The sequence below is a fragment of the Asparagus officinalis genome, chromosome 9 (assembly GCF_001876935.1).
Source record: "Asparagus officinalis chromosome 9, Aspof.V1, whole genome shotgun sequence".
In the NCBI taxonomy this organism is placed as follows: domain Eukaryota; kingdom Viridiplantae; phylum Streptophyta; class Magnoliopsida; order Asparagales; family Asparagaceae; genus Asparagus; species Asparagus officinalis.
The window spans coordinates 21,357,530-21,372,612 of record NC_033802.1 but is presented as its reverse complement, the minus strand read 5'-3'; positions in this window follow the sequence as shown (position 1 = coordinate 21,372,612).

Below are 15,083 nucleotides of genomic sequence, written 5' to 3'. Positions count from 1 at the left end.
CTTTGACTCCGGATGAAATCAACTGACTATTGGAGAAAACGAATGCACAATCCTATACTTCCCGTTCAGAAGACGGTTTTCCATATGGCACCAAATTTTGCTCTTATTTATGGCAAGCTAGTGTTTAGATCAGCTCAACCACTCTATTGCCGGATTTTTGGCCATATGGCTCAAAAGGTGTGTTGTCCCCCACCAGCCTTCTGATGCAATGTTGATCGAAGTGTTATATCCAGCAACTCAGTTAGCCATGGGTCGTAGATTGTCTTTGCTCCTGGCCATGGTAGCTGATATTCATAGTGGACTATGACAATTGGCTTTTACATTTTCCCAATAGGGGAAGAAGCCCTCCGCTGATATCCCCATACCAAAGCTGGAGTTGTCGTACACTTATTTGATAACCTGGTTGGTACTTCATCGGCTAGATTTGATGTCGGCTCCTGAGACGGTGGATCCAAGCCTCCCTCTGTTGCACATTCTTGAGGGTTGTAAGTGGGTCGCACGTCAGTGGTCGAAAATATTTAGGCAATTTAAAGTCCACAAATGTTGGGAGTTTTTTCCTTGCTTTCCTCAATTCTCCAGGACTTATAATGAGACGTTGTTGGATGTTGAGGAACCAAGGCAGGACTGTATGGTTTTGGACGTCGGCTGCTTCAGATAGTTGATGAATATCCGTCCTGGTTATCTGGTATTCAGGGTAAAGGATATCTGCCATATTGAGCCTTATTTTTCATGTCGGTTTGCTCGTCAATTCGGCTATGATCAACTATATATCGGCAACCTGAACCGTCAACTTAGAGTTCGGGGTGGACTTATAGATGGGGCAAGAGCCTGGTTTTGAAGCATCGTTAGTTGTATGAATGCTGAGTTTGATCTCCCTTTGGCGGTGCCTCCTCTGCAGATGACCTTCCTTTACTGTAAGTGGCTGATAGCTGCTAATGCCGTTACTCGAAAGAGGAGGATACCTGAATTAGAGGAAGAGATAGCCTCTCGTCGTGCAACAGAAGTAGTTTGTGAAACTGTGCTTTCACGTAAAGGGAAAGAAATAGCCGAGTCTTCCAGGAAGGGGAAAGAACCCGCCCGCCCGGTTGATAGTGAAGAGGAATTTGAAACTGATGAAACTGAAACCTCCGAAGAAGAAAGTGAAGATGACACCACGACTGAAGATGAGGCTGAGGGTGTTGAGCCTAATACTGGTGATGCAGAGAAGGAGGTTGGTCTCCCTCCTTCTTTCTTTGAAAGAGGATATGTAAACCCTTCCATTGCTCACAGGACTCATCTTGCTGATCCAGCTTGACCACAAGATGCTCCAAAAATAAGGAGGGACAGGGTCGTTATGACATATCCCAATCGGATGACAATAGAGGTCCTTAGTGGAGAGGAAGAGGAAGAGGAAGATACAACACCCCTTGCTCATAGACAGGGATTTTAGTCTTTAACTCGATCTTAAGCTCAAGTTCCTCTAGGAACCAAGTTACGCACCAAACACCGTCATGAGATATCTGAGTTTCAAGGAGAAGAGTGCCCATTAAAAAGAAGGAAGAAGGTCTCAGCCACGTATTCCTCGTCCTGCTTTAGAGGAGGCATCTGCCCACAATGTTCCTTCAGGTGAACAAGGTAACGATTCATCTTTATTTTCATTTTATTGTTCTCATATTTCTTAATACTTGAATTCATCCCGTACTCGATTTTCATAGGGAATCAAGAAGAAGGAGAGATTCAGGCTGGCATTGTATCTCCTGGTGTTATGGACACCGAGGAACCCAACTTTGTTCAACAAATACCGACGCGATGGATGACAACCTCGCTGGGGTTCAAACAACTTCTAATGTTAATCCATTATCTCCAAGCATAGGTATAGGTATTTCTCCATTCGGAGGACAATTCTAAAAAATAAGTGTATCAGAATACGTACCTCTCCTAATGACCTGTGCACTTTATCTCTTTTTAGTTAAACTGAAGGAAGCGGGTGCAAGCAGTGGAGTTGTCGAATCAACCGTAGTCACCGAAGGTAAGGCTAATTTCCATTTCGTTTGAGATCATATATGTATATATGTTGTTCATGACTCAGTATATCCAGTAGATGTCATAACGAATGAACCAGCTGAAAGAGAAACCAGTCATGCTGCTGAGATCGAGGATCTTAACAAACACAACCTCGATCTTAATCTTTCAGAGGAAGACCATTAGTATATCTCCGATTTATTATCGAGGAAAAATCCTGGTGCGGCCACAGGACCATTAGTATATCTCCGATCTATAATCCCCATCATTTCTTTATCAGTTAACTTTAAATAAACGTATGAGTATTTAAATTATAGGACTAGTTGCTAAAACCGATACGACCACAATTATTGGAATGTCTAATCAACTTGATGGACATGGCTTCTTATTGTTGGCAGGCACTAAAGTCGATACCCAATCATTAGTTCTTGAGTCTCAACCTCTCACTTCTTTAGACCCAATGGTGATAGAAGTTACTGCCACCCCCAGGCCAGTCCTGTCACAACAAATGTGAGACCAACCGAAGAAATTGGTGCATCGATAGCTGTTACATCTGGAATGCCTCTGTCTGCTTATGAAGTTGAAAGGGCGAGACTAAGTATAGAAGAACAAACCAACGAAGCCTCACCTAGAATTAGTGAGTTTTATTAATTGCTGGTTTCAAACTTTCGATTAATATTCCAGCATACCCATTGTATTTCTCTTGCTTGCAGAATCTTTACTCCTTCCCTCTAAGAATTTCATAGGTTTTGATCCGAGACTGACGAAGGTCCCGGCTACCCCGTCAGCTGATGTAGCGGGTACGTCGATGGCTGATATTCCTGAGACAACTTTAGTTATTCAAGAAACGGAATTTACATCCTTGGGGCGAGAAAGCCATGTTGAAGGCTCTCCTGTTAGACTTGGTACATTTCAATTTACCATTGCTCTTGGATTTTAAGTTTTGAATATTAATTCAAGTATTCTTTCAAGCACTTATTTCCTTTCATCTTATTGCAGTGCCTCCTTCATCATTACTTGAGTCCATCAAAGCTTTGATGTCTGATAAGGATCTGGACAAGGCTTTTATCTGTTCAGATGTCTAAAGTTTTGTCTACTTCCTGAACCTTATGATTGATTAAATTCTTCATCAAGGGTCATCCTTTGACAGTTTTAGGAGGTCACTCGATCGACACGTGTCAGGCATTAGAGAAGATGGATATTCCGAATTGACTGATTCTATTGAAGCCTATTTGGTTCAGCTGAAACAACAAGTTGAACACTTGAAGGATCTTCGGATCAGTGGTGTTTCTTCTTATGTATCGGTCCAAATAGACCTAAGACTACAAGCATGGCATGACTCACAAAAGTCGGCAGAGCTCGAGCTTCAAAAATTAAGAGACCGTGTAACCCAGATGAGATTGGGTATTGCCAAGAAGGTGCAAGCTAAGGCTGATTTACTCCAATCTTTAGAACTACGTCGAGCCCATATAGCCCACTTGGAAAAGGAGCTTGTAGAAGCTAAAGATGTTGAAGGTATCCTAGAGCTTGATTTGGCTGAAGCTAAACGTGTCAAAACAGATTTATTCCGACAGCTGAAGCTTCACGATAAAAAGCTTACTGAGACCGAACAAGAAGTTCTCCAAGCTCAGAACACCAGCGAGGAATCCTTACGAGCTATAATTTGAAAGCTGAATTGGAACAAGCTTATGCAGAGGCACTCTCAAAACTCCAGGGGAAAATATGTAATTACAAATTATGTTTAGATTAAGAACATTTCTCTTGTAATGACACTTTTTTCACATTAGAACCTCTTTTTTTTTAAGTTTCTTTTTATGAATAAAGTGAACTCTTTTGCTTATTGAAATTTATTATGATTACTTCTTCTTGTTTGAAATACATAACCATAATACTTATAGGATTTTTGGCAAATCCTCAGCCATCAACGGATTTGATGTGCCTTTACCGACTATCGTTTGAGTCGGGCTAGTATGTGAATTGTCTAAATCCGTTTTCACATATCATGTTATGCTAAAAGAATTAAACTCTCTTAGTCTTTGTACTACAATGTTAAATATATAGGCTACATGTATTAGATGTAGACTTATCTCTAATTAGGGATTGAGATAATGTCCCCCATGCATGAAACATGGATCTAAAAATGTTGAAGGGTTACATCCTTTCGAAGAAAAGATGAACCCGACACTGGAGAGGAAGAATTTTATATTCTACTCCTCGTCTCATTTTTTGTTTGTAGAGATGAATCCAAAATCGGAGAGGAAGAATTTTATATTCTGTCTCCTTGTCTCTTTTTTGTTGGTAGAGATGAACCCTAAAATCAGAGAGGAATAATTTTATATTCTGTCTCCTGCTGCAAAAGAAACTCAAAGTAGGAGCTCTACTTCAAGAATCCGAAAGATGAAACTAAGAGTGAGAGCTCCACTCTGAGAATTGAAAAGATTTGGATAACCCTAACTGTTTAAGGTTTGACTAATTGGAAGTTGAGACAATTCTACCTTTTATAGGACTAATTGTTCAAATAAAGTAAGACATTTTCGTTTATCGAAAGATAATCTCAGTTTTGAAAGTGGACCTCTTGTTTATGAAAAGAATCGAGAGGGGATTTTGGTTTTGGACCTAACTGTTTAAAGATTTGACCAAATAAGAAGTTGGAGGAGGGTACAAACAACAGTGGAAATGTTGATTTATACAAATCACTCGGTGGGGGTTTTCGGTGTCAGGTAACAAGGACCTGATATAAAAGGATTCACTGATTGCTACGGATCAGTAAATTAGACTTTTGAGTGTTGTACCATAACTTTAACGATGAAGATGTTAAAGACTAGATACAATGAGAGTTTGAAGGATTTTAATTCCTGAAGGATTTAGTGGACCCACCGTCAATTAATCTGACCGGTGAAAGATTTTGAAGTGGAGGATTATGAATCGTTGAGCATTCCACAATTGTACCATAGGGTTTCGTGAGGAGAGATTAACTATATGCAGTCGTTGAATATCATCTCAACAAGAAAATGCTTGAAAAGTCAGTGGGAAATTCTTAATCATTTTGGAAATAATTAGATAACCACGGTGAAAGAATCTTAATCATTTTTATAATAATTAAAAATGAATTGTTCAGGTGATCAGTGTTTTCTTTCTAGAATAATCGACTGATCTCAGTTATCCTTAAAAATACCATGTACAATATTCTCTAGGAACTTCCTATTCAAATAGGTTATCCCGAATGTACTAAGGGTAGTACTTCTTTAGGAACTTCCTATTTATTAGCATCATGAGTTTATTACCATCTTGAATGATCAGGCGATATGCACCGTTTGAATAGACTATTTCTATTACAAATGGTCATTCCCATTTGGGTGGGAATTTTTCTTTCTTCTTGGAATTGAAAATCATAGGTCTCCGAACGGCAAGAACCAGGTCTCCTTCCTTGAAGCTTTATTGTCGGACTTTTTTTATCAAAAGCCCGAGAAATTCTGCCTTAATAACACTTAATTTGTTGCTGAGCTTCCAAATGCTTTTTATCTAACATCTCTAACTCTTCGAGGTGTTTTTGATGTTGTTCTTCCATCGTCATTCCCGTTGCGAGAGCGATGCGGAGAGAGGAAATTTGTATTTCCAAAGGTAGGACACCTTCACATCTATACACTAGGGAATATGGGGTTGTTCCGGTTGGCGTACGGACTGTGGTACGATAAGCCCATAGAGCTTCGCCAAGTTTGTCATCCCAGTCTCGTTTATTAACTCTTATAAGTTTTGATAAAATCTTGATAATTGTCTTATTGAAAGCTTCAGCCAATCCGTTAGCTATAGGATTATAGGTCGTTGTCGAAACATCTTGAATTCTGAATTTACTGCAAAATTTGATGAATGCGTTGTTGACGAATTGAGGGCTATTGTCATGTACTATTCGTCTCGGGACATCATATCGATATATGATATGGTGTTTAATAAATTTGATAACATCGCTTGTCTTTACTTCTTTAAGTGGGACTGCTTCAGCCCATTTTGAGAAATAATCGATGATTGCCAAAATAAAATGGTCACATTTGACTGAAGGTGGAAATATAGGGCCTACTATGTTCATTCCCCATGTTTCGAATGGCCACGATGTCACTGATGGGTGCAAATGCTCTGAAGGTTGGTGCATTTAGTTTGCATATATTTGACACACATGACACTGTCGGGCATAGTCAACCGCATCTTTTACTATGGTTGGCCAATAATATCTTATTCTTCTAAGTCGATCACAGAGTTTGGGACCGGGTTGGTGTGCACCACATGTTCCACCGTGTGCTTCTTTGAGTGCCTCTTCCGCTTCTCTACTAGATAGACAATGGAGTAATAGACCATCATATGAATGTCGATACAATATTTGTGTCGTAACGTTGTAGTAAAATCTTGGTACCCTTTGCCGGATTGAATCCCTTTCTTTTACATCTTCAGGTAAAATACCGTGTGGAACGTAATTGATGATAGGGAAACGCCAATCTCGAGCTTCGAGTTTAATTCTCGTTGAGTGTGCCTCTTTAACAATCGAAACGTAAATTGGCATGATAAGCTGGTGAGTTCTTACTATAATTAATTGTTCTGTCTTGGGAGGCTATGCCAAAGATACAGATAATACCGCCTATGCATCTGCATACACATTTTGGAATCATGGAATGTACTCGATGAAAAATTCTTCAAACGAGTTCGTCATTTCAATGGCTGCCTGGTGGTATGGAATCAGATCTTGATTTCTGACTTCATACTCTTCTCGTATTTGATTGATTATCAGTTGGGAATCACCAAAAGCTTCAAGGTATTCGACCCCCAGCTCTTTAGCAAAATTAAGTCCAATTATTAATGCATTGTACTCAGCCACATTATTGGAGCATGGTTCGGTCAGTGAATAGGCTCGAGGCAACACGTGTTTCTCCGGGGAAACTAGCACGACTTCGACACTTGAAGATATTTTTGAACTTCCGGGAGCGCTCGCTACATTGTTTGCTCGGGAAGCTCCGTCAAAGTATAATTGCCATACTTGCTGATGTGAAGTGGTGTTAGCTTCGTGAGTTTCATCCGGTAAATCTTCATACAATTCAGCTATATCTTTTGTAGGATTAATCGCCAAAAGATCACAAATTGCTTGACCTTTAACCAATTTCTGCTGTTTGAAATGTAGGTCGTATTAGGACAAGAGTAGAGCCCACCTGGCTAAACGCTAATTCATAGAGGCCAGTTGGGTCATGAACACTCAAATTAGATTCACGTTGGAAATAACATAAAATGTCTGTCTAATTAGATAATGTCGCATCTTCTGAATTGCGAATACTAAGGTGAGGCATTCTTTCTCAATCAACGGGTATCGAGATTCGGCACCTACTAACGTACGACTTAAATAATATATTGCTTGCTCATGATTGTTATCGTCGTCTTGTGCAAGCAATGCACTTAACAAATGGCTCGTCGCTTTGACATAAATCAAAAATGATTTACCCGACTTCGGTGCAATGAGAATAGGTGGATTTGCTAGATATGTTTTGATATCTGCAAATACTTTTTGACAAGCTTCATCCCAAATGAATGATACATCCTTCTTTGTGAGCTTAGAGAATGGTTGACATTTTCCTAATAGATTTGAAATGAACCGACGAATATAAGCTAACCGCCCTTGCAACCCTATGAGCTCTTTAAGATTTCTCGGTGGTTGTAGTTTGTGTATTGCTTTCACTTTGTCGGGATCGATTTGGATACCTTTTGTGGTAACAATGAATCTGAGGAATTTGCCGCTGGACATTCCGAGAAAAGATTTAGTCGGATTCATTTTCAGTTGATGTCTCCTCATAAGATCGAACATCATTTTTAAGTCTTAATGTGATCATTCTTGTCGCGACTCTTAACCACCAAGTCATCAATGTAGTATTCAACAGTCTTCCGGAGGTGTTCCTGGAAAATCTTTATTATCGCCTGTTGATAAGTAGCGACAGCATTCTTCAAACTAAAAGGCATAACAGTATAACAGAAGACACAAAGGGGTGTTCTTAATGCGGTATGCTTTTCATCATCCGGGTGTATCTTAATCTGATTATACCCTAAAAATCCATCCATAAATAACATTCTCTCGAATCCGCACGAGTTGTCAATGATGACATTTATAATCGGTAGAGGGAAGTCATCTCTAGGACACGCAATATTCAAATCCCTAAAGTCAATGCAAATTCTAATTTTCCCATTCTTCTTAAGGACTAGAACGATATTTGCCAACCAGTCATGATGTTGTTCTTCTCTAACGAAGCCTGAATCAATTAATTTCTTGACTTCAGCTTCTATTGCCTCCATAATTTACGGACGAAATCGTCTTTGTTGTTGGTTGACAGGTTTGACTTCCAGTTTAATGTTAAGGCTATGCATTGCCACATTTGGATCCAATCCCGACATATCTTCATAATTTCAAGCGAAAACATCGATATACTCTCTAATGAGGGCGATCAATTCTTCCTTCTCATCTGATGGAAGGCTGTTGCTAATAAATATAGGCTTCGGATTGATTTCGTCCCCCATATTGACTTGGACCACTTTGTCTTCAGTAGGAGGTTCCCTCTGTTTAAATCGATCACCATATTGAATGTTCATGTAATGTATTCAGGGATCTTCCCAAGTGGGCAATTGATCATCTTCTTCTATTATAAAAGAGTCGACCATGGCCATGTTTGATATTAACCCTTTGAACATTTCTCCAATGCTAATGTCAGAATCCCAACTTGAAGCATCAGATGAATACTCATTTTTATTTGCTAGTTGGTTGATGACTTGCCAATAACATTCGTCATCAGATAATGAAATATAACCCAAACCCCTTCTGTGACTGTAGTAATTATTAGGTTTTCCTTTTGGTACATAGGCAGGACAGGGTGGAACCCTAACACCTTGACCAAAATGAAGACCTTCACCGAGCGAGAGGTCGTATCCTTGCTTCTGCATGTAGTCACTTGATTGTGAACTATATCTGAAGAAATGTCATCATGGCCCTTCATCATCTGTATTGGTTTCTAAGAAGAGATCAGAGGGTGGGGATGACTCCCTTTTACCAAAGATTATTTTTTTTTTCACCCCTGTCTCCGCAGGTAGGATTAGAGTCGTTTCGAAGGAATCCTAGATGCACTTCTTTGTCATACAAGACGAACGAAGTGGTATGTGTATGTCAAGGTTATCATATAATTTTTGTATTATATTATCAAGACAACGCGAGTAGTCTAAATCATTATTTATTACTTCATTGGCAAGTTACCAGTTATAACTTTTATCCGATGATTCACCACCATCAAGATCGATTACAAGAGGTTCAATGTCATTTAATACAAGACCTTCGCTATAATCGAGCCCGGCTTCGGTATCAGCTTCTTCTCCGCTGTCCACGCCATGGGCCGATGGTTTAGTATCGGATTCGGCATCATAAAGAAGGGAGTCAGTAAAGTAATTTTCTAACCTCTTAAATGGTTGCTTATCCGTGACTACCGTCTTGACCTCGTTGTTAGTGTTAACATATTTCAGACACTAATGGAGGGTGGAAGGAACTATAAGATTACTGTGGATCCAATGGCGACCTAACAGCAAGTTATAAGAAGTCTCTGCATCAATCACATAACAAGTGACTTTTGACTTCAATTCTCCAAGTTGATACTTCACCCGGATCTTCCCCAAAGGTCTGGACCCACTGGTGTTAAACCCATAGATAACGGTTCCCGTGGATGCTAGTTTGTTGGCAGGAATTCCAAGGTGGTACATCAACAGAAGTGGCATGATACTGATAGCAGAACCCAGATCAACTTGGATCCGGTTGACAACGCTTGAGCCAATATATCCGGTGAAGTATAAAGGTCTATCATGCTTTGAGTTTTTTACTTGCATATCCTCTTTGGTAAAAACAATGCAAGGAAATTTCATAGCCGCTAAGTTACAGTGTTGAACCGATGATTCCAGCTCTTCAGGGATCGGCTTAATCTGAGTGAGAAACACATCAGAATCAGCCAAAGCTTCTTATAAAGCTTCCCTGGTATCTTTTGAAAGACGCATCAACTCATACAAAGTGATCCTTGCTGGAATATTAGCTAACTGAGCAATGACATTGAAATGGTAGGGAGCGTTCGAACCTTCCGGTTTATCTCTTTCAATCGGTCGATTGAAACGAGACTGTTTTGGAGCCTAAATTTCTTTATATTGAGGTTCCTTCTCTTTCTGCTTAGTCGATTGTTGAGGTTTCCCAACAGATACAGCAGGAGTTTCAACCACCCCTAGTTCAGCTAAAGTTTTAGAAGGTACAACTTTTACAACCCCTTGCTCGGCTAGTTGCTCAGATGCACTTAGGGTAATTAAAGCGGTATTTATTTCCACTTCTAGCAGCAAAAGATTTTTGCTCCTCTTAAAAAAGCGGTAAAGTTGGGATTTTTTTCATCATTTTTTTAGGAATTGCTGAGGCCCCATTCTCTTTCCATTTACTTTTCATCGTCTTCTTGGATGTGGATGTCGTCCATTGTTCATCCTCAAGCAGATCGGGATGAACCCAGAGGATTTCACTATTTGGAGCTGTATGTGACACAAGTCCTCTTTGACGCTGTCCATGAGGGTCATCGTTGACGATTTGCATTTGAACCTTTGATACAGGTTCAGGTTAAAACCATGACAAAGAAACCGAACCAAAGCTAATAGATACTGTATTCACACATACTTTCTTCACTTTCATCTTTGCAGTCACAATACCGACATCGATCAAGGTTTGTATTTTGTCTTTTAAGACATAACACGCCTTGGTGGGATAATGGAACCTTCTGTGATATGCACAATATTTCAGATCATTCGTCTTCTTTGCTTCTTCCTGATTTGTAATCGACGGAAGCTTAATCTTGTTGTTATCTAGAAGATATTTGAAAATAATCGGTACTTCATCATCCCTGAAAGAGTATTCTTTCAGGAATCTGGGTTCTAAAGTCTTGGGTTATCTTAGAGGTTGCTGAGTCTGATGTTGTGCCAGCTGGAAGGATGATTGTTGTGGTTGTTGGTATTGCGGTTGTTGTGAAGTTTGATGTGCATCAATAGTAGATGTAGCTCCTTTTCCTTTACCTCTGGGATTGAAATTCTTCTTTTGAGGATTAGCTAGTGGTTGACCTCTCTCAAGCTTCTTTCTCTTGAGAAAACGTTCGGCCTGTTCACCTTGCACTTTTAATTATTTTCAGGTCTTAGAGGGCACAACCCCCATGACTTATAGAACATCTAAAGACAAGTTATTATGACATGTCTGAAGAATGAACTCTTCGGTGAGCGGATCTTAACAATTCACTGCTTTATTTCGAAACCGTTTGACGAAGGTATCGACTATTTCTCCGTCTTTTTGTTTCTCATCCAACAATGTACCAATTGATACCTCGGTATCGTCGTTGAAGAAATTTGTCAGGAACAAACCCTCCATATCATCCCACTTGTTAATGCTTCTAGGTTTAAGACGTTGGTACCAATTGAAGGCAGGCCCACGAAGGGTTCCTACGAATAACCGCACCATCAAAGCTTTATTTCCGGATATGTACCAAGATGAGACTTGAAATAAATCAAGTGTTGAGTGGGTGAACCCCTGCTATCAAAATGAGTGAAGTTAATTAAATTAAACTTTGGGGGATAAGGAATTAAATCCCACTCCCTCGGATTCGGGTACGGGATGCCTGTTTTCTTCACTTCCTGAGCTATCATCAGAGCATTGACTTTGTTCTCAAGATCTTGCATCTTTTTGTCCTTATCCCTATTCTCCTTTGAATGAATGTGAGAAGGTTGAAGAGGCATTTTGATCGGACTGCTTTCAGTATTATTTTTTAAGGCAGTTTCATCCTATTCTTGATTACTGTTTATCTCATTTATCCGATTGCACTGGCTAGATTCCGCCTTTTGACTTGATTCCGGCTGCAGTTGTGGATGTTGTTGAGCTTGCAAATCCCTCATCTATTGCATTGTCAAATCCATCTCCGTTTTTATTTCAGCTCTGATCTCTTTTCATTGTTTATCTAAAGCCTCTTGCAACATCTGGGCTAATTGATCAGGCGTAATTGTGAATGATTCTCTGGCTTGCCCCATACTAGACATTGTATCATCAGAGGTAACTGCAGAATAAGTATCTGAGAGTTCCTCATCTGAAGACAAACCTTTATGCATTCTTCTATAATCTCTACGTCTAGTAGCCATTCCCTATAGCTGTGACTTTCTTTGAGAAATGCCCTAATCAACTCTCCCTCCTGGAGAAAAATCAGGATCAGGGTTGATCGAATGTCGTTTTCCTCTGTCGGTCATGTTAATAGTGACCTCTGGAAGCTTATCTTTTTTAATAGTAGAATTCTTTCCATGAAAACGTCTCATCTTGGATTTTGATGTCTCCGTAGAAAGTCTTTGAAACACAGAGACTCTTGTTGGTTTGGCTTTAGAGCAACTACATTTCGACAATACAGCCTTAATAAGCCTCTCACATACACAAGGTAGGCTTGTTTCTCAAACACTTCTTTTTCGTGATTTGTTTCCACCTTTAGTTTGATAGTAGAGCTCGTCAGTATGGTGATCAGAGCAACCTATCTTCTGTTTTTGTGTTTGAACCTTGTTGACATATACGAGATGACTTGTCGTCGCCTCTGAGCAATCCAAGGTTGTATGATTAAACCCACCACCTTGCGGGCATAGAATCTTTACAGGCCCCAAACGAGATGAAATTGAAGTTTTCCTCTCTTAGGATTGCTTAGTCCTGATAGGAGGATACTTACGACCCCCGGTGTAAGAATCTACTTGGGGTTTATTTACCAGACCCAAGCGTTCCTTAACTGGAGTTTTGCTTGATCATCAGGTGAGAGATTAAGGTGATCCATCATTATGATTTTGAATTTTGACAGGTCAGGACTGACCCATGACTTCACTGGTGATGGAGCAGATGTGGTTGTAGCAGACAGACCAGGTCCAGACGCCGACAGTGTTGAAGATGGGACCTTGATAACTTTTCTTTGGCCACGACAGTGGACACTGTCGCGGTTGAAGGATGTGACTCGCAAACCTAATTTTTGCATAAGTTTAGATTTGGGAATCCAAACTTTACGATCTTTTGATGATTCTTTAGACACCATTTCCTTCTTTTCTTCCCGTCTTTGTTGTAAAAGAGCACGACCACGAGCAGCATTAGCATGATGCTTTTGTATGCGTTCTTTAAGAGTTGAACGAGCTCTTTTGATGAGAGTCCACTCTTCCGTCGTGAGTTGTGAAGAGATGTGAGTGGTTTGTTGTTGAGTTAACTGGACCACTCGATGCTTCCTCAACTCTAGGCCCGTATAGTAACAGACCCCGTCAGTTTGTTCCAAGGTCTTGGCCAATTGACGAGCACGACGCTGATGTTGTCTCTAACAAGCCCTCTTCGTCAGTGCTAGTGAGCTTTGATTCAATGACTTCTTAACTGGAAAAGAGTCATTTGGAGCAGAGGTGTTGCAAATAGAATTCTTAGAAACGATCGGGCGAGAGTCTTTACCTATAGCCTTCATTGGAGTTGAAGAGTGGAAAACCTTTTTAGAAGATGAAATCTTCCTACATTTATGAGGCGAGGAGTATTTTGCAGATGAGGGTGACAAATACTCCTCAAACTTTGCTTGGTTGAATTCGTACTCGACCATAGATTCAACCAGGATCTTGATGATCGGTTGCGACACAACAGTCTCGATATCGAGACCGTTGGCTCCCACCATGAGACAGTCCATACTGTCTCGCCACGCGAGACAGTCTTGACTGTCCTCAAACTTTGCTTGGTTGAATTCGTACTCGACCATAGATTCAACCAGGATCTTGATGATCGGTTGCGACACAACAGTCTCGATATCGAGACCGTTGGCTCCCACCATGAGACAGTCCATACTGTCTCGCCACGCGAGACAGTCTTGACTGTCTTAGGGTTTTCGAGAAAGCTTAAGGTTGTTCTTATGTTCTTTTGATCTTTGGATGATCCCCTCTGACTTGGATAATGACATTCATTATCTTCTCTTTGTCTTGAACTGTATTTGGATATCTATAAGCATTTTAGATGCCTACAGGCCTCCTCAGCCTCCTCAGCCTCCATTGAAGGAATGTCTTGGCGATGACGCTTTGTGGGCCTAACAGACGGCCCCTCTTAGGGGTCAGCCACAGGAACAGCCCGCGCTAGTGCCACCTCCACTGTCCCTGTGATGAGGGTCGAGACCCTCTCATAGTCTGAGTCGATGAAAGATTTGTTAGACACCCTAGTGACCCGCAAGACTGATCTATCGAGTAAATCTTCAAATCGTCGAGAACATATATACGCCTTGATCAAGTCAAGCTCAGTCCTCTCATCAGCAAACAAGGTACCCCTCAAGAGCGCGTTCCTATTTATCTCAGGCCAGTTAGAGTAGCCTAACTCTAAGTCAACGCAAACAACCCAAACAAATTTTTCCTTCCAATCCGTGTGAGAATCAAAAAGGTTGGTGATGAGCTTGAACTTCCCTACCATTTGTAAATGAAAATGAGGCTCTTTTTGAGTCACCTTCACAACCACTAAATGACCGAAAACTTTCAAGGAAGGCTTAATCCCCAACCAATGGCAGACCACCACAAACCGCACTAAGATCGCAATGGCGTTCGGCTTCATCTGCGCCAACGACACTCCTAACACCTCAAACACTTGCTTGAGAAAAGGGTGTAGGGGCAATCTCAGACCATACTCTAGATGTCTCACATAGAGCAGATTCCACCCTGGCCCATGGTCGAATATAGCCTCTGACCTTGTCGGGGTATACAGATCATATGCCTCAGGGATGTCGAATCTTTTAACCATTGCCTCCATCTGTGACAAAGCACTTTAGAGTGAATCTTCTCCAGGAAAACTCGACCATCAACTGGTTCTAGTGCCATCAGGGATTGAAGAGCTAATCGATGGAAGAGATAAATGGGGAAGATCAACAATTCCCTAGAAAGAATTTGAAAAAACACTAGCTACCCCTCAGGCCCCATTTCTATGTATAGACGACAAATTCTACAACTGCTGGAATGTGAACCTTCAGATCCAGCTGTATCCAACGGCT